Below are 16,498 nucleotides of genomic sequence, written 5' to 3'. Positions count from 1 at the left end.
ACTTATGGTTACCAGGAGGGAAAGTGGGGGGACGGATAAACTGGAAGATTGGGATTGATATATACACAATACTATATGTAAAATATATAACTAATAAGGATCTACTGAATAGCACAGGGAACTCTACTCAATACTCTGTAATGACTTATATGGGAAAAGAATCTTAAAAAAGAGTGGATACATGCATATGTATAACTGATTCACTTTGCTGTATGCCTGAAACTAACACAACACTGTAAATCAACTATACTCCAATAAAAAATACAAAATAAAAAGTTTCTAAAAAATGCAAAAAAAAATTAAACAGTCACAAAAAGATATCAGGTACTACTTAAAAGAAATCTTTTTTTTTTTTTTTGCGGTACATGGGCCTCTCACTGTTGTTGCCTCTCCCGTTGCGGAGCACAGGCTCCGGACGCGCAGGCTCAGCGGCCATGGCACGCGGGATCCTTCCGGACCGGGGCACGAACTCGTGTCCCCTGCATCGGCAGGCGGACTCTCAACCACTGCGCCACCAGGGAAGCCCCCAAAGAAACCTTTAATGTCACCCGAAGTCCACAGTCATTCGGCCTTACACTACCGGAAGAGGAGGCGGTGTGCATTTACACAACTGTTAACACAAGGTTCATACACCAGAGAATTTATTAGGTCAGTTTTTTAAAAATTAAGTGCAAGAATGTCCAACATCTTTTATATTTTCAAAACACTTAAACAAATAAAACGTCATGAACTTTTTAAAAGTAATTCTTTCTTCTCTTCCTGCCACCCCTCCCCAAGGTGTACCCAAAGCAGCCATTCCCTGGACCCCACTCCCAGTCTCCTCCCCGCGGCTGGTTGCCCATAACCTCAGAGGAATTACAAAGCCTGGGCCCTAATGCTAACTCTGCCATTCACTGGCACCTGATCTGGGGCACATCACTGGAACATGTTTCTATCTGTAAAATAAAATGGAGAATTTATCAGATCTCTTCTAGTTCTAAGAATGCATGATTTGGGACTTCCCTGGGGGTCCAGTGGTTAAGACTCCACGCTCCCAATGCAGGGGGCCCAGGTTCGATCCCTGGTCAGGGAACTAGATCCCACGTGCATGCTGCAACTAAGAGACTAAGAGTTCACGTGCCACAACTAAGGAGCCCTTGAGCCGCAACTAAGAGCCAGTACAACCAAATAAATAAATAAATATTAAAAAAAAAAAAGAATGAGTGATTCTGTAACCTTACATTTTTCTGCCCATAACAGTGCATTCAGTTTGAAATATTTGAACACAAGTCCAGAAGACGAAATTTAGAAATCTCCCCCTTTTCATTCTCTCTGTCTCCCCGTCACTGTCTCGTGCCTTTGTCTCTCCCAAGGTCCCTCCACACCACCTCCCATCACCTCCCTCTCCACCTCACTCCAATGTCTAAGCTACAACAAGGGATCTTTCCCCTCCTGTTTTCGACCCTCCCGTGGTTCCACCCCTAGATGAAGGCCAGGCTCCTTCGGCCCAACTCTCATCTCAAAGTCTACACCACTTGGCCTCTAACACTCTTCCTTTTGCTCCATAGGCTTGAGCCACGTGGGCCACCGTGCAGTTCCAGCGCACACCCGCTGGACCCGCCCTGCACATGCCTGACCTCCCTGAGGGCTCTGCTTTCACTGCCCCCTCTGCCTCGTGGCCCCTCCTCCAGGCATCCACGTCCCACTCAAGTCTCTGCTTCAAAGTCACCCCCTCAGAGCCTTGCCCTGACCACCCTCCCTAAGGAGCCAGCCCTCAGTCACCTCCTACCCTTTCTGCTGCTTTACGTTTCTCAGCAGCACTAAGCACCCCCTGACAGGAACATCCTTCCATTAACATATCTGCTCACTGTCGCTCCCACCCCGGGGTACAGATTCCACGAGGAAGACACGCGTTCACTTGGCATCCCCAGTGACTGGACCAGTGCCTGGCACACTGTGGGTGCTCAAAATTACTTATTGAGCGAATGGAAAGAATTTCAGATATGAAGAAAATACGGCAAGGAAGGAGACAAAGCACGGAGGAGAGGGGTCTGGGGACATTTTAGAAAGGGTGGTTGGGGGACTTCCCTGGTGGTTCAGTGGTAAAGAATCTGCCTAACAATGCAGGGGAGGTGGGTTCGATCCCTGGTCAGGGAAGATCCCACATGCCGCAGAGCAACTAAGCCCGTGCGCCACAACTGCCGAGCCTGCGCTCTAGAGCCAGCGAGCCACAACTACTGAGCCTGCGTGCCACAACTACTGAGCCCGCGTGCCACAACTACTGAAGTCCACGCGCTGCAACTACTGAAGACCGTGTGCCTAGAGCCCGTGCTCCGCAACAAGAGAAGGCACCGCAATGAGAAGCCCGCGCACCGCAACGAGGAGTAGCCCCTGCTAACCGCAACTTGAGAAAGCCCGCGTGCAGCAACGAAGCCCCAATGCAGCCAAAATATAAAAAGAAAAAAAAAAGAAAGGGTGGTCAGAGAAGGCCTCCCTGGGAACAGGAGTGGTGAGCAGAGGTGTGAGAGAGCAGGCACTTCCCAGACCTGCGCAGACGGATTTGCAAGTGCTAAGGCTGCAGGTGCTGGGGTAGGGGTGCCGCTAGGGCAGAAGAGCAGGCAGGCTGTGGAGGCAATGAGGTGCCAGGGCCCAGTCCAGTAGGACTCGTGTAGGGGACTGGCCAGGCCGTTAGCCGGGCACAACGGGAGGCCGGGAGGGGGCTGACCCAACCTGGCTCACGTCTTGTAAGGAGCGCCATGTCTGCCGGGCCAAGAAGAGACTGCAGGGCCCCATGAGAGGAAACGAGTGATAAAGGGAGTTCGGACGAGCGGTAGGAACCGTGTGAAGTGTTCTGGTTCCAGGTGTAAAGGCAGAGGTGGCCGGCTGCTGCTGGGCTGGATGTAGCATGTGCGGCGACAAGGTGAAGGGCGACACCTGGGGCCTGCGCAGTTGGGTGAAGAGTAAGCCACTCGCTGATCTGGGGAAATTGGGGAGGGACGGTCTGCGAGCTAAATCAAGAGTTCTGTTCCAGTCCTAAATCTGAGATGCAGAGCAGCCATTCAAGTGGGGGCGCTGAGAAGGCTGAGGGAGTGAAGCCAGCAGCGGGAGCCGGGGAGGAAGTCGTCCGCGCAAAGAGGGCGTTTCGGCAGATGAGCGCGGTGACTGATGTGACCCCCGCCCCGGGCAGAAAGTGCAGCTGGAGAGGAGGACAGGCCCAGGCTGAGCCCTGGGGCCCTCGGTACTGCGGGGTCAGCGAGACGGCAGACTAAGTAAGAACAGAGACTTGCTGGGAGACACGACCAGGACACTGTGCCACTCTGGAAGCCCAGTGAAGGTGCTTCCCACGTCAGCTGCGCCTGCGCGTGGTCAAGGGCGATGAGGACAGGAGAACTAATCCCTGGATTTGGCAAAATGGAGTTTGGCTGTGACCTTGATAAGAGCAGTGAGGACATGTGCCTGACTGGAAAGGGTTAAAGAGAGAAAGGGAAGTAAGGAAGGAGAGACAAAAAGGACAGGAGAGATGGCAAGGCGGCTGGAAAGAGATGGGAGGTTTTTTTTTAAGAAGGAAGATGTTGTAAGCAGCGTGTTTGTACGTTGATAGGAGTGACCCAGTTAGAGAAGGAAAAGTGGATGAGGCAGGAGAGAGAGGAGATAGTTAAGGAAGCAATGTCCTTGATGCGGCCAGTGTCCAATGAGGGCCGGGCCTCACACAGGCATGGGGACAGGACATCTCCTGACACAGAGGGATGGCAGAGGATATGGGTAGTGACCAAAGAAATGGGCAGATTTAGTGATGAGAAGCAAAACAAGAAACAAGGTCATCAGCTGCGAGCAAGAAGCAAGTTGGTAGTTTGAAGAGAAGGGAAGGTGGGAACCAAATCAACTATGGAAACACGGCAGGATTTCCAGTATTGAGAGTCTGCTTAGGATACATAGACTCGAGGGACTTCCTTGGAGGTCCAGTAGTTAAGAATCTACCTTCCAATGCAGGGACATGGGTTTGATCCCTGGTCGGGGAACTAAGATCCCACATGCTGTGGGGCAGGGGTCCCCAACCCCCAGGACTCAGACCAGTACCAGTCCGTGTCCTGTTAGGAATCGGGCTGCACAGCAACAGGTGAGCGGCAGGCGAGTGAGCGAAGCTTCATCTGCTCTTTCCCACCGCTCCCCATCGCGTGCATTACCGCCTGAACCATCCCCCACCCCGTCCATGGAAAAATTGTCTTCCATGGACCCGGTCCCTGGTGCCAAAAAGGTTGGGGACCTGCCGTGGGACAACTAAGCCCACGCTCTGCAACTACTGAGCCTGCGCACTCTGGAGCCCGCACGCCACAACTAGAGAGTGCATGCACTGCAACTACTGAGCCCGCGCACTCTGGAGCCCGCACGCCACAACTAGAGAGTGCATGCGCCGCAACTACTGAGCCCGCTCACTCTGGAGCCCGCACACCACAACTAGAGAGCACGTGTGCCGCAACTACTGAGCCCGCATGCTCTGGAGCCTGCATGCCACAGCGAAGGACCCCCCTCACCCATGCCGCAACAAAGATCCTGTGTGCCGCAACTAAGACCCGACACAGCCAAATAGATAGATAAATAATATTAAAAAAAAATACATGGACTTGAATCCCAAACAGAACCAGTCTGCACCATTTTGCACTTTTCTCCAGCCACTTTCAGCTGTCTGAGTTAGGTTAACAGGGTGAGGCTTTTGCAGGACAGGGGAAAGAGAAAACAAGCATAACAGCGATGGAGCATTGGAGTTAAGCTACGTTAAAGATGGGGGGAGGGAAGGTGCATAAGGGGGTTGTAAGGCAGTGAAAAAGTAATGGGGTCAGAGGCACATCAAAGTGAGCTTGAAAGACAGAAGGTGGTGCTCAGAGAGCAGGATGAATAGTTCAAATCAAGATTTTGAAGGTGGTGCAGTAATAAAAAGCTCATGACCGCAGAAGTGGGCAAATGAGGAGGATGGAGGAAAAAGATGCCTATAAGTAAGGAGGACGAAGAAACTTGTGCAGCCGGGATTCTGAAACCCCTCAAAATGAAGCAGAGGAGGTGGAGACGTAGACAGTGAGCCAGGCGCTGCAGTCTTCAAGGGAAACAACGGTGGTAAAGCCCACGGCATGGACTTCAAAGGTGGGGGGGTAGGGGGTGATTGGGAAGTAGCAATGAGGAGCAAGCAGGACCCCCTGCCTGCCAGTTACACAAGGTGTGAGGTGAAAGACACCTCTGTGTCTGTCTGAGGACCACCCACCTCTCCAGCCTTCCTCTGGACCAACCACCAACCCCTGTCCCTGTTCCTGTCCCGGCTCCATTCTTACTTCCCCATGTGAGGCCCCAGTAACACTGAACTCCAGGCCATTCCTCCTTACAAAATGCTCTTTCATGATTCTAAGCCCTTGGATGTACTCTTCTTCACCTCGTGGGCAAACTTGACACATCATACTGAGTCAGGGCTTGACCTCCTTTACGAAGTCTTCCAGGAACCCCTCTCCTTCCTTCCCCATCAAGGCAATTCTCTCTCCTCTGGGGTACCTCTATATCCTACATTTACTTCTACTGTTATACTTATTACCCTATTTAAAAAGGCAGGCAGCTGTATTTAAATTTTGTATCTCTAGAACCTAGCAGAGTGCCTGGTAGGCACCCAAGACATGTGATAAATAAATGAAGTCCAAGCAGACGGAAAAGCATTTTGAAGGCCCTAGAACAAGAAAACTTTGTTGTTTTGAGCTCAAGCTCCTTCCTACCTCAGGGCCTTTGCACATACTGTTCTCTCTGCCAGCAACACTCTTCCCCTTTCTTTTTTCACCTGGCTAAGCCCTGTGCTTATAAACATCACTTCGTCAGAGAAGTTCTTCATGAGCATCTTTTGAATAAGATTCTGCTATGATCATCCGTCAGTGAACGTGAGCCATCCTTGGGTATTCTATTACTCTGACATTCTTAAAAATTACAGAATTTTCTGTACACTTTTATATCATAATAAGTTCACTTATTGAGGGCTTATTGTAGGCCATGCAAAATGCTTCGCATTTAATTTTCACAATAAACCTGAATGATGAATATGATTTATATTCTCCTTTTACAGATGAGGCAGCTGAGGCTCAGGGACGTTAAGGTGCTCCCAATAACTCAACTAGTAAGTAACAAAGTGGGAATTTAAATCCAGACTGATATTAACCACTACACAGTATTACCCCAAAGTTTGGACCACCTCAATCAGAATCACCTGGGATGCTTGTGAAATGAAAATTCCTAGCATCACTCTGAACTTACTGAACACAATGCCCAGAAATTGTTTTACACAAGCTCTCCCGATGACTTTTATGCACGTTCAGGTTTGAGAACCACGGCTTTACTTTATGCAAAAACTAGAGAAAACTTCTTCAATCACTCTTGAGGACTGCAGTGGCAGCTTCTGATTTCTATATAATAGGGATTTAGGGCCTACGAGCTGGTTGAATAAGGGGAAGACTATGGGATTTGTCTGGAAGACGAATTTGAATAGGAAGCATCCTAGTTTTGCTTAGATTGGATGAAGTCTGGACTCAACCTGGGTGCCTGGGGAGAGCGGTTAGCTGATGGGAGATAACGGAAGGGATGGATCTAAAAGCCCCAGGCCACCCTCTCGTGCCGCCACTCCCCAGCTGGACGACATGGAGCCCCTTTCAAGCTTGGCTCACTGAAGCAAAGATCAGGGACTACTTGTGGGAAGCAGCTGGGCCTGTCCTCGGGATATCCAGGCCGCCGCCTCGGGCCCACAAAGTCCAGGACAGCAGTCGAAAAGTGGGGTCATCCGGCAGCGGCTGCTGAGTTGGCGCGTCGGGGTTTTCCTCTGGGGAGAGGGCTCATCAGAGCCTCGGCCCTCTGGCCCATCACCACTCCTCCCCGCCCGGGGACGGCGGGCTCGGGGGTGGCCCGGCCGCGTCGGGGGACGAGCTTACCTGCTGCTCTGACGCGGGCACATGCGCCTACCCTGCCCGGTCGCCCCTCGTCCAGCCGTCGCCCCGGCAACCGCCGCCGCCTGCCTGGCACCACGTGCAGCAGCGCAGCCAATCCCCGGACGCGACCTACGCGGAGCATCCTGGGACAAACGGCGGAGCCTAGCGGGCTAAGTCTAGGGGCTTCCAGGCGGCGGAAGTGAAGTCGCGGCTCGCAGTTCAGAGTCCGCAGCGGGTTACAAGATGCTGGGCGGCGTCACCCGTCCTCCTCTCCACAACTTCTCATTGGTTCTTTTCCACAAATATTGCGCCTGGGGCTTCCCTGGTGGCGCAGTGCTTGAGAGTCCGTCTGCCGATGCAGGGGACACAGATTCGTGCCCCGGTCCGGGAAGATCCCCCATGCCGCGGAGCGGCTGGGCCCGTGAGCCATGGCCGCTGAGCCTGCGCGTCCGGAGCCTGTGCTCCGCAACGGGAGAGGCCACAACAGTGAGAGGCCCGCGTACCGCAAAATAAAAAATAAAAAATAAAAATTGCGCCTGGCGTTGTGCCTGGCTCTAGGGATGAGCCCAACCAGGCTGGAAACAACCATCAAGAGATTACAGTGTGGTGTGCGCGGAAAAAGATAGGCGTCGTTATTCCCATTTTACAGGAGCGACCCAGGGTCAATTTAGAACCAACAGGTAGCCCAAGATCTGCCTTAAAGCTCCAGGCACCAGGTTCCACCCCACTGTAGCAGTTTCCAGGGATTTTAGAGAAACTTTTTTTTTCCCCACGTGAAATGTGGGTTTTTAAAAGTGAAACAGGAGCACAAATCATCCCTGTCCTTGCGTGTGGTGCTTTTGAACTGAAGTTCACCAGCACTGAAAGAGCACCTGCGAGTCGCCCAACTCTGGGCTGGAGGCTGGGGAGTTGGCTAGAGATGGAGAAAATCTCTCCCCACCCGGCATTGAGGACCAGATCTCCATGTTTCCATCTCCATGCTTCCAAGAAGGTGGAGACCACCAAGGCCAGAGACAGGGAAGAGGGCATGGAGAAGGTAGATATGCTTGCCTTTGAAGAAGCCCTAAGATGGTCTGTGGCCACCTCCCCAGGCCCCAGGCCTGCCAGTGCTCTTTTGAGATCTGAGAGTGTTTTCAAAGAAAGGTTGTATTTAGCAGGAAGAGACACATTGTCCAGGTAATATGAATTGAAAATAAACCTCGCCATTCATAATGACAAAAGTTCACATCTATTATCAACTCACTGTGTGCCAGGGATTGCCAGACAAAACACAGGACAACCAATTAAGTTTTAATTTCAGATAAGTTTTTAGTTAAGTATATCCCAAATATTGCCTTATTTTATTGTGCATATAGGACATTATATTTCCTGTATTTTTATTTGATAAATATGGCAACCCTATGAGTGCCCACCTGTATGTAATCCTCACACCACATCTATGAGATGGGTAATATTTTCAGGGGTTTACAGATTAACGATGTTGTACCTTACCTGAGCCCTCTGCTCCTGGGAAACAGTGATGGTTAAGAAATCCCCCCACCCTTTTGGGTTCTGGGAAGGGGCTTACCTAAAAGAACTACCCTTCCTCTTGTGACTTAGATAAGGCTCATCATCCACTCTTCTTCGTGACTCCTGTAAGGTTCATGAATGATGCCCTTGTTTACCTGTGACAAGGCCAAACATAGACCTTTCCCCTTTTGCTTGAACCTGCTCACCAGGCCAGACACAGACCTTCCAAATTCCTGTTCTTTGTCTCGTGGTTTATTAGCTGAGATAAGAACTGTTTGTGCCCCCCCCTGAAACTAGTTAGATACAGAGATAAGCATGTCCTGTTCAGCTAATTGACTGAGATTTCCCCTGATGGCAAAATCAACCCAACTGTAAACCATCCTACTTGTAACCTGTCTAGCCCTCCCTCTACGAGTCCAAGGTAAAACCACCCTGTGGAGGCGCTCTGATGTCTGACCTGGTTCGCTCTACCTATTGAAATAGCCTGAATAAAATCAACCTGCTTGTCCAGGTTGTGTCTTTGACAAGATGAATAACACAAAGAGGTTAAGAAATTCCTCCAAATTCACATAGCTAGGGAGTGGTAGAACCAGAACTGAACACAAGACCTTGTGCCTTTGAACCCTAGGCTCTTAACTACAATAAAAACCACTCCAGGGAATTCCCTGGTGGTCTAGTGGTTAGGAATCTGCCCTTCCACTGCAGGGGACACGGGTTTCAATCCCTGGTCAGGGAACTAAGATCCCGCATGCTGCGCAACCCTGCCAAAGAAAAAGACAAAAACAAACAAAAAACCACTCCTGCTTTACTTTCTCTTACAAGTGCATTTGCCTCACGATCAGGATTGGTCACTTACAAGTGCATTTGCCTGATGAGCAGGATTTGCCCAGCATCCCATCCCATGACCACAGTGATGGGCATTACAGCCCAATCTGGACCAATATTGCCCCATCCTTCTGACAAGTGATTGGTTCAGGATAGGCATGTGACCGAAGCTGATCTAATGGAAGTCCTTCCCTGGGATTTTTCTGTTGAAATGTGGTCAGTTCATTGTAAAATGAGACTCCAGAGCAGCCTACTGCCGTGTTCTTCATCTCATGGGAAGGCCTGAGAAAATGAAGCTGTTACCTAGAGAGATGCAAACAGAGCATGTTGGGGGCATCAGATCCTTGGTCCCAGACTCCTGAGTTCCCTGGAGCAGCCCTCACTCCATCCATTGCATAAGCACTGCTCCCCCCCAACCCCAGCATTCTTCCAATCAACCATCATTTTCATTTAAACTGGTTCAAATTGAGTTTCTGTCACTTGCAACCAAAAGAAGTCTATTACAGATGTAATTTCTATATGTTATATCAACTGAAAATGGCTTAAAAATTTGTTTCTTGTTAAACAATTTAAGTTTATTTCCAGGGATGTGAGTCACATCACAGCACCCAGTAGTTCTGTGGCCTGGGTGAGGTTGGCAAAAAGATCCAGACCTTCAAATGGCCTTCCCAAAGGGCAAGCACAGAGGGCAGTATGTTGGTTTGAACTGAAGAGTAGATGCTACAGTGACCGAATTTGGTGTTTTTCTCGCAGATTGACACATCTTGAGGACCAGCAAGGCATGGCTCACAAGGAACCTCTTTAGCTGTACCGCCAACCCTGTCACTAAGCATTTCCTGGCCTCATTGTTGTCTCAGCCTAAGCACCGATCCACTTGCCCCAAACCAACTTTACATTATGACTACTGCTTTCACGGTGAGACCTACATATGGACTTGAGAGGGTGTGGGTGAGACAGGGACAACTGGGCTACTAAATAGTTGGTTAATCATGACAGTGAAAAGAATAATTCCTGATGATAGAAGATGCACATAGTAACGCTGAATCTCCCTTTTCACCCTTCTCCCCACCTATATTTAATGTCCCATGAGCTCAGTTGAACCTGAGGTCAAGGGTAAGACATAGAACTCCTTGCTGCCCCTGGATGAAGCCTTTTACTGCTAATAGACATCTGAAGCCAAAAGTGAAACTATGGCTGGTGAGGAGAGAATTTGGGAGGATGACCCACTGGCTTTCCCATGTGTGGTCCCCAGATCAGCTGCCGCAGCAGCATCTGGGAGCTTGTTAGAAATGCACATTCTCAGGCCCCACCCAGACCTGCCGAATCAGAAACTCTGGGTGGGGCCCAGCAATCTAGGCGACTGGGACTGATGGGCGCCCCAAGTGTGGGAGCCGCTGGACTTGAAGGTCTCGGGTTGCGCGGGCTCTGGGCGGGAGCGGAAGCGAGCATCCCCCGGCCCCCGGCGCGGCGCGGGGAGCTGGGCTCTGCGAGGCCGGATCTGCGCCCGCCGCCCGCCCTGCTCTGGAAGCCGCACAGACGCCGCCCGCCCGCGCGTCTGGCTGGCTGGCGCGGGGACCAGGTGGAGCCGCGATCACCAACGCAGCCGCTCCGCCCCGAGAGGAAGCAAGCAAGACGCCCACGGAGTTTTCACCCAGTGGGGGTGGGGGTGGGGGCGTCACTGCAGTGACCTCGGGCCTGGGAAGGATGGGGTCAGCGCGGGGCCTGGGTAGAGCTTAAGACAGCAGCCGTCGGACCTGACCTGGGCTCCGCCCAGGTGGAAGTTCGGCTCCTGCCGGGCCCCAGGCGCACCCGCGCCTCCTCCCGCGGTCATTTCCAGGAACCTGGACTCGGGCTGTGCCAGCCCGGCGGTCAGAGTGCAGAGCGGTTCCCAGAAATCACAGGCGCTCTGGAGCGGAGACAGTCCCCACCCGGGCGGCCCGGGCATCACTGTTTTCCTCCCGCGACCGGCCCCCAGCCCTGACCCTGGGAAGGAAGTCGGGGCAAAGACACTGGAGCGGCCTGGGGCACAGCAGCGCAGGCCAACCCCGCCTTCCCTCATTACAAGCTCTCTGGCCCTGTCCCTTTTCCTCCCGGCCTCAACTCCTTACAGAGTCGCGCCAGGGACGCAGAGGACTCCTTCACGTCCAGTGACAGAAACCTGTCTTGAAACAGCTTCAGCCAAAAGCGACTTTTCCTGGCTCCCATCACAGGGAAGTCAGGCGCAGCCCGCCTCCCTCAGGCAGAGCGGGAAGGAGGATCCCAGCAGTGCTTTCAGTTCTCGGCTTCTCTCTCCTCTGGGCTCTGCCAGGGGCTCTGTGTGGGGCGGGGACCGGAAGCCAGCTCTCCCCGTGGCGGGACCTGTGACCTGGGCCCGGGAGCAGCGAGCGGCGGCCTGGGCGGAGAGGCAGGGAGGACGAGCGAAGCCCTGTGGGAGCGCTCTCCCTGGAGTCTGGGGCCCAAGGGTCTGGTTCCCCTCTCTCCTGAGGCCTGGCTGCACCCTGTCCTTGACTCTTTAAAATGGCTTTGTGTGTATAAGATGAAGGCTGCTTCTGTGCTGAGCATGTTCGAGTTGATGACCCACAAGGAAGAGTCTGGACTCCCACAGGCTCCCTGGGCAGGGCTGGCTGCCTCGCAGCCTCCCTGCCTGTGGGCGTGGGGCGGAGCTCCCTAGCATGGAGGAGGGAAGAGGGGACACAGACACTGCCTCAGCGGCCAGCTCGGTGACCTCCTCCTCCCTCCCGCTGGGACAGGGGAGTGGCCTCATCCTCCTCTGTATGGGTCCCAGGAGGGCCTGCCAAGATCCCTGGGGGAGATGCTAAAGTAGGCAGAGATGTTGGAGCAGCTACAGTGTGGCGGCATCTTGTCCAGGCTCAGAAGTTTCTGGTAAATGGAGCTAAGGCAACCCCCACCCCCCGCCCTGAGTATTTGCTTTGAGGAGGGGCTGAGAAGCTGTCCAGGAAAAATGATATGAACTCTGTCCATCCCTAGGGTTCAGGCAAATATGGCCCAGCTGAGAACCTGTGATAGTCCTGATGGAGGTCAACCTGCAGGGGTAGAGGTCAGTCTGCAGGAGCTGAGCACATCCAGGAAGGAACGGGAGGGGCAGTATCATCAAACTCTGCAACAATCTGAGGCTTGGCCAGCTGGCCAGCTCTTAGCAGCAGCATCCCATGTCAGAGTCACAGATCTTTGGGACTGCAGTGACCATAGGCCATATAGGACCATAGGGATCACATGAGAAAACTGGAGAGTGAGAGAAGTCCATGGGAGGGGGACCTCCGCTGTGAGGTGAGCCTCCATCCACCCCTTTGAGCTCCCGGGCTGGGAAGCCAGAGCCACTTAGAGGTAGCAGCACCTTTGCCCTGGGCCTGTTGGCCAGTGGGGACAGAGGAGGAGACGCTCTGAAGGTTTCCTAGCTGGGCTGTGAGTGGTGAAGCCCAAAAATCAAGGCCAGGCTGGGAGGGTGACGGGTGCCGTTTGTATGGAGATGAAGGAAATTTCTTTCTCCAGATTTTCTCGTAGGCTGAGCACTGGATTTGTTTGGAAGAAATATTTGGATAAGTCCTTTGGGGTAAGGGTGGGTGAGGAGCAGATGAGAACCCAAGGTCTCAGTGCTCTGCCTTCCAAGGGGGCTGGGTGCTAGCCCCGGGGTGCTGGCTAACCCACCGCTGCCTCCAGGGGTCACCCTTGATGGTGGTGCACCATGGTGGCCCTGCTCCCCAGCGTCCAGGCCTTGCTTTGAACCCCAAAGCCCTTGCGTCTAAACTATCCAGGCCTTTGGAAAGCCAGGTCTCGGGCCAGGCCAGCTGTGGCCACACAATCGTGCAGGCAGGCCTTTTGCTGTTCCCCCCAGCAGTGCCGAACCCAGAACACAGGTGTAGGCAAGGAGCCAAGACAAGGGACAGTTTTCTATCATCCTGGACCCAAGAGCCCTCAGGATCCTGGTATGCCTGCCTCCCATTTTCTAGAACCATCTGTCCTATGGAAATGTGTGTGTACCTGTCTGGAGGAAGTAACAGGGGCTGTAGACAGGTAACATTCTTTACTTGCCCTTGAAAGTCTGGCTCAGTCCAGATCCTCTGATCGGAGGTCTCGGGGGCAGGGGGCACGGGGCAGCCCAAGACCTCTCGGGGGGCGATGGGGGGCTCTGGGAGCCCCCTCCCCTCCAGGAAGCTGTGAGAGCTACAGGCCCCTGCCAGAGGAGAGCCCATTTATTTCCTCTGCCTGCTCAGCCCTCACATGGCCTTATAGGGTAGAGGCTGCGCAGAGGCCTGGCCCGCTGGGAAGAGCAGGCGGGGGGCCTCAGGGTCGCTCTCCATGGAGGCTGCGCCGTCGCCCTGGGTGTTGAGTCTCCACCTTCTCAGGCTCCCCCTTCCATCACATGCTTTGTAATATCCTCTTTCCTATCCTAAAATGAAATTCCCAGCTAATATAACCCCCTCACCCACCTGATTTTAAAATAATCATGATAATGCAATTTATTAAAAAACAATGTATTTTTCCATATGTGAGCACTTGGGCCGACTACACGGGAAGAAGAAAGCAGTCTGATGCACGTGGCCTCAGGCAGTTGCCCCTGCAGACTGGCGCAGGGGTGTGATGGTGGCGACTGGGTAGTTCAAAAGGATGAGCAGCTCTTAGTAAAGTTCTGGACCAGACCGAGCCACGCGCGGCAAGATGTCCAGCATGGTGGGCTCCCACCAGGAACACCCGTTGGGTTCCCCAGTCATTGTGGGAACTAAAAATGCCTCCACCCTACCGATGTGGGAAATGCCTCCCTTCCAGGGGCAGTTATGCCTCACTCCTGAGAACTGCAGCTTCAGGCTGTGAGGGTGGAGGGGAGATGAACGTGAATCCACCAAGCCCAGACCCAGGAGCTAATAACCCCGTGTGGGGAGAGGTAAGGGACACAGTGAGGACAAACACAGGTATAATTCACGGTCACCACTTGGTGTCTCTGACTTCGCTCCCTCTCCTGGAGGACATGGCACCATCAGGCTCCAGCAAAAAGCTTGATATCCCTACCCTCACTTCGTCATCGTCAGTGACCAAGTTGTTCAATTTGGCCTAAAATTTCTCTCAGATCCATGTTCTTCTCTTTATTGCTTCTGCCTCCTGCTTCGCTCAAGCCTCATCTCCCTGGTGGAAGACTGCAGTGGTTTCCTCTGACTCCCCCCACCCCCCGCCACCAATTCAATCACCTCATCTGTCCCCTAGTACACCCTCTGTGTTAATTTGCTAGGGCTGCCATACAAAATACTAGACACCGGGCGGCTTAAACAGCAGAATTTTACTTTATTACAGTTCTGGAGGCTGGAAACCCAAGATCAAGTGTTGGCAGGTTTGGTTTCTTCTGAGGCCTCTCTCTGCAGCTTGCAGATGGCCTCCCTCTTGCTCTCTCCTTCCATGGTTGCCCCTTGGTCTGTGTGTTGTCTGTCTTGTAAGGACACTAGTCATAGGATTAGGGCCCACCCATATGATTTCATCTTAACTACCTCTTGACAGGCCCTATCTCCATATACAGTCATATTCTGAGGTACTGGAGGTTAGGACTTCACTATACGAACTTTGAGGGGACACAGTTTAGCCCATCGCACCCCTCTTTAATGGTTCTTCTTGAAGTAGTCTTTTGGTATCAAATGCCAGAAATTCAACTCTAAGTGCCTTGTGTTTTGCTTTAGAAAAGAGGAGAGCTTGTCACTCATGGAACTTCATAGTCTGGAGGTAGAGACACAGCTGGATCCGGAGCTTGTGTGATGCTCTTTGGATCCGCCTCTGAGCTCGGGTTCCTCTGGGTTGGCATCATGTTCAGGCTCTTTGCGGAGCAAGGCTCAGCTTTAGGGCGTGTCAAAAGTAGAAGAGAGAGTGGTTCCCAGTAGTTGGAACAGAGGTCCCAGAATTGGTCTTGTTTTCTCAGATTGGCCTGATGGGCTGTGTGCTCTTCCCTGAACCTGTCACCGAGGCCTGCGGGTGGAGTGTGCTGACCGGCAGCTGGGCTGAGCTAGGAGGTCAGCGGTTCCCTCAGGGAAGGCACAGACATCCGTTCCCAGAAGGGATGCAAATGGCGGCTGGTTTGCAAACGTTATAGAAGCTCACTGGAGAATGGGTGAATACACGAGTGCATGAGCTCCCTAGACCTTCTCTAACGTGGCACAGAAATGCGAGCTAAGGCCAGTCGTCTATGGATTTAATTCCCACAGTTTGGTTTGGTCGCACTGGCTTTCCCCTCAGATGTGATGCTTTTCCATATTCCTTATTAGTATCAGCTCCACTGCCAGAGTGTGACTTTGTCTTGGACCAGTGAGTGGCTTGAGAATGTTGAGGGACTAAGCACATATTACATGTCCCTGTTCAGGATGGATTAGGACCTTTAAAGACTCTAAGCACTGAAAAGATTATGGTGCCTCCCCCACGCCCCGTTGGCCCCATTAAAAATAAAAATATTTCTAAGCCACAGAATAAATGTAAGGAGGTCTAACAGCGTATTCATTTTCCCCATAAAGACTATTTTAATTGCAAATATATGTTGATCAAATTATTTTAAGAAAAATGAAATTATTTTTTCCTGGGCTTCTACCCTGCTGGCTCCAGCATGCACTTCTGCCCGCTGATGGGCAATTTAGCCCTGCCAGCCCCGCCTGAGCCCGCTGCCGGCTGAGGAGGTACTGGACTGCGTGAACACAGCCCCCCTGAGAACCCTGACGAGAAGAAAGGCTGAGGCACCTGTGTCTAGGCCTCTGTGGGGCTGGCTTGGGGCCTGGAGTTTCCAGGGCGAGGACTGACTGTTTGGCATCCGCTCACAGGCACTGTCTGCTCGGGCAAGGCGATGTGCTTGCATCTCCCTGGTCACTGCAAGCCGCAGAAGGTCTCAGGCTGGGGGCTCCGGTGGGGCACTTCTCAGGGGAAGCAGTGCGTCGTGGCCGCCCCTGCTCCTCAGTATGCCCACCGCAGGGCTCTGGGGAAGAGAGCGAAGCATCTCATTAAACGGGCTGTTACCAGAGTTCGACAAACCCGAAGTCCTTTTTGCTGGTGAGCAGCAAGAGCCACAGTGAGTGCAGGCGAGCCTGGAGTTAGGGAAGCCAGCGGGCCTGATGCCATGTATCACATGTACCACAGGCGAGACCTGCCCAAGGGGCCCCAGCAGGACAGCATTCCCACTTCCTGCCACTTGGTCCACTGACCTGGTTTCTGGGGACCCTTCCTTTGGGGAATAATTCTGCCTCCAGGTATGTCCTGCATTG

At 52.7% G+C, this 16,498-nt stretch overlaps 1 protein-coding gene across 13 annotated transcripts in view; it reads right to left on the bottom strand.

The window, feature by feature from the left end:
- ARMC9 (armadillo repeat containing 9) overlaps nt 1-7,076 on the bottom strand; it is a 137,838-nt gene extending 130,762 nt beyond the window's left edge. For 9 of the 13 annotated variants that reach the window (XR_007478512.1, XR_007478509.1, XR_007478510.1 and 6 more), the window contains exon 1: nt 6,927-7,075. The gene's annotated coding sequence lies outside the window, so the exon portion shown is untranslated. Of the gene's footprint in view, nt 1-6,926 lie in introns of all 13 variants that reach the window. The other 4 variants (XR_007478508.1, XM_033425491.2, XM_049712516.1 and 1 more) reach the window with 2 other exon arrangements.
- Between the last annotated feature and the right edge of the window lie 9,422 nt (nt 7,077-16,498).

This window comes from Orcinus orca, chromosome 7, assembly GCF_937001465.1.
Source record: "Orcinus orca chromosome 7, mOrcOrc1.1, whole genome shotgun sequence".
Taxonomy (NCBI): domain Eukaryota; kingdom Metazoa; phylum Chordata; class Mammalia; order Artiodactyla; family Delphinidae; genus Orcinus; species Orcinus orca.
This window is presented reverse-complemented; position numbering and strand designations above follow the sequence as displayed.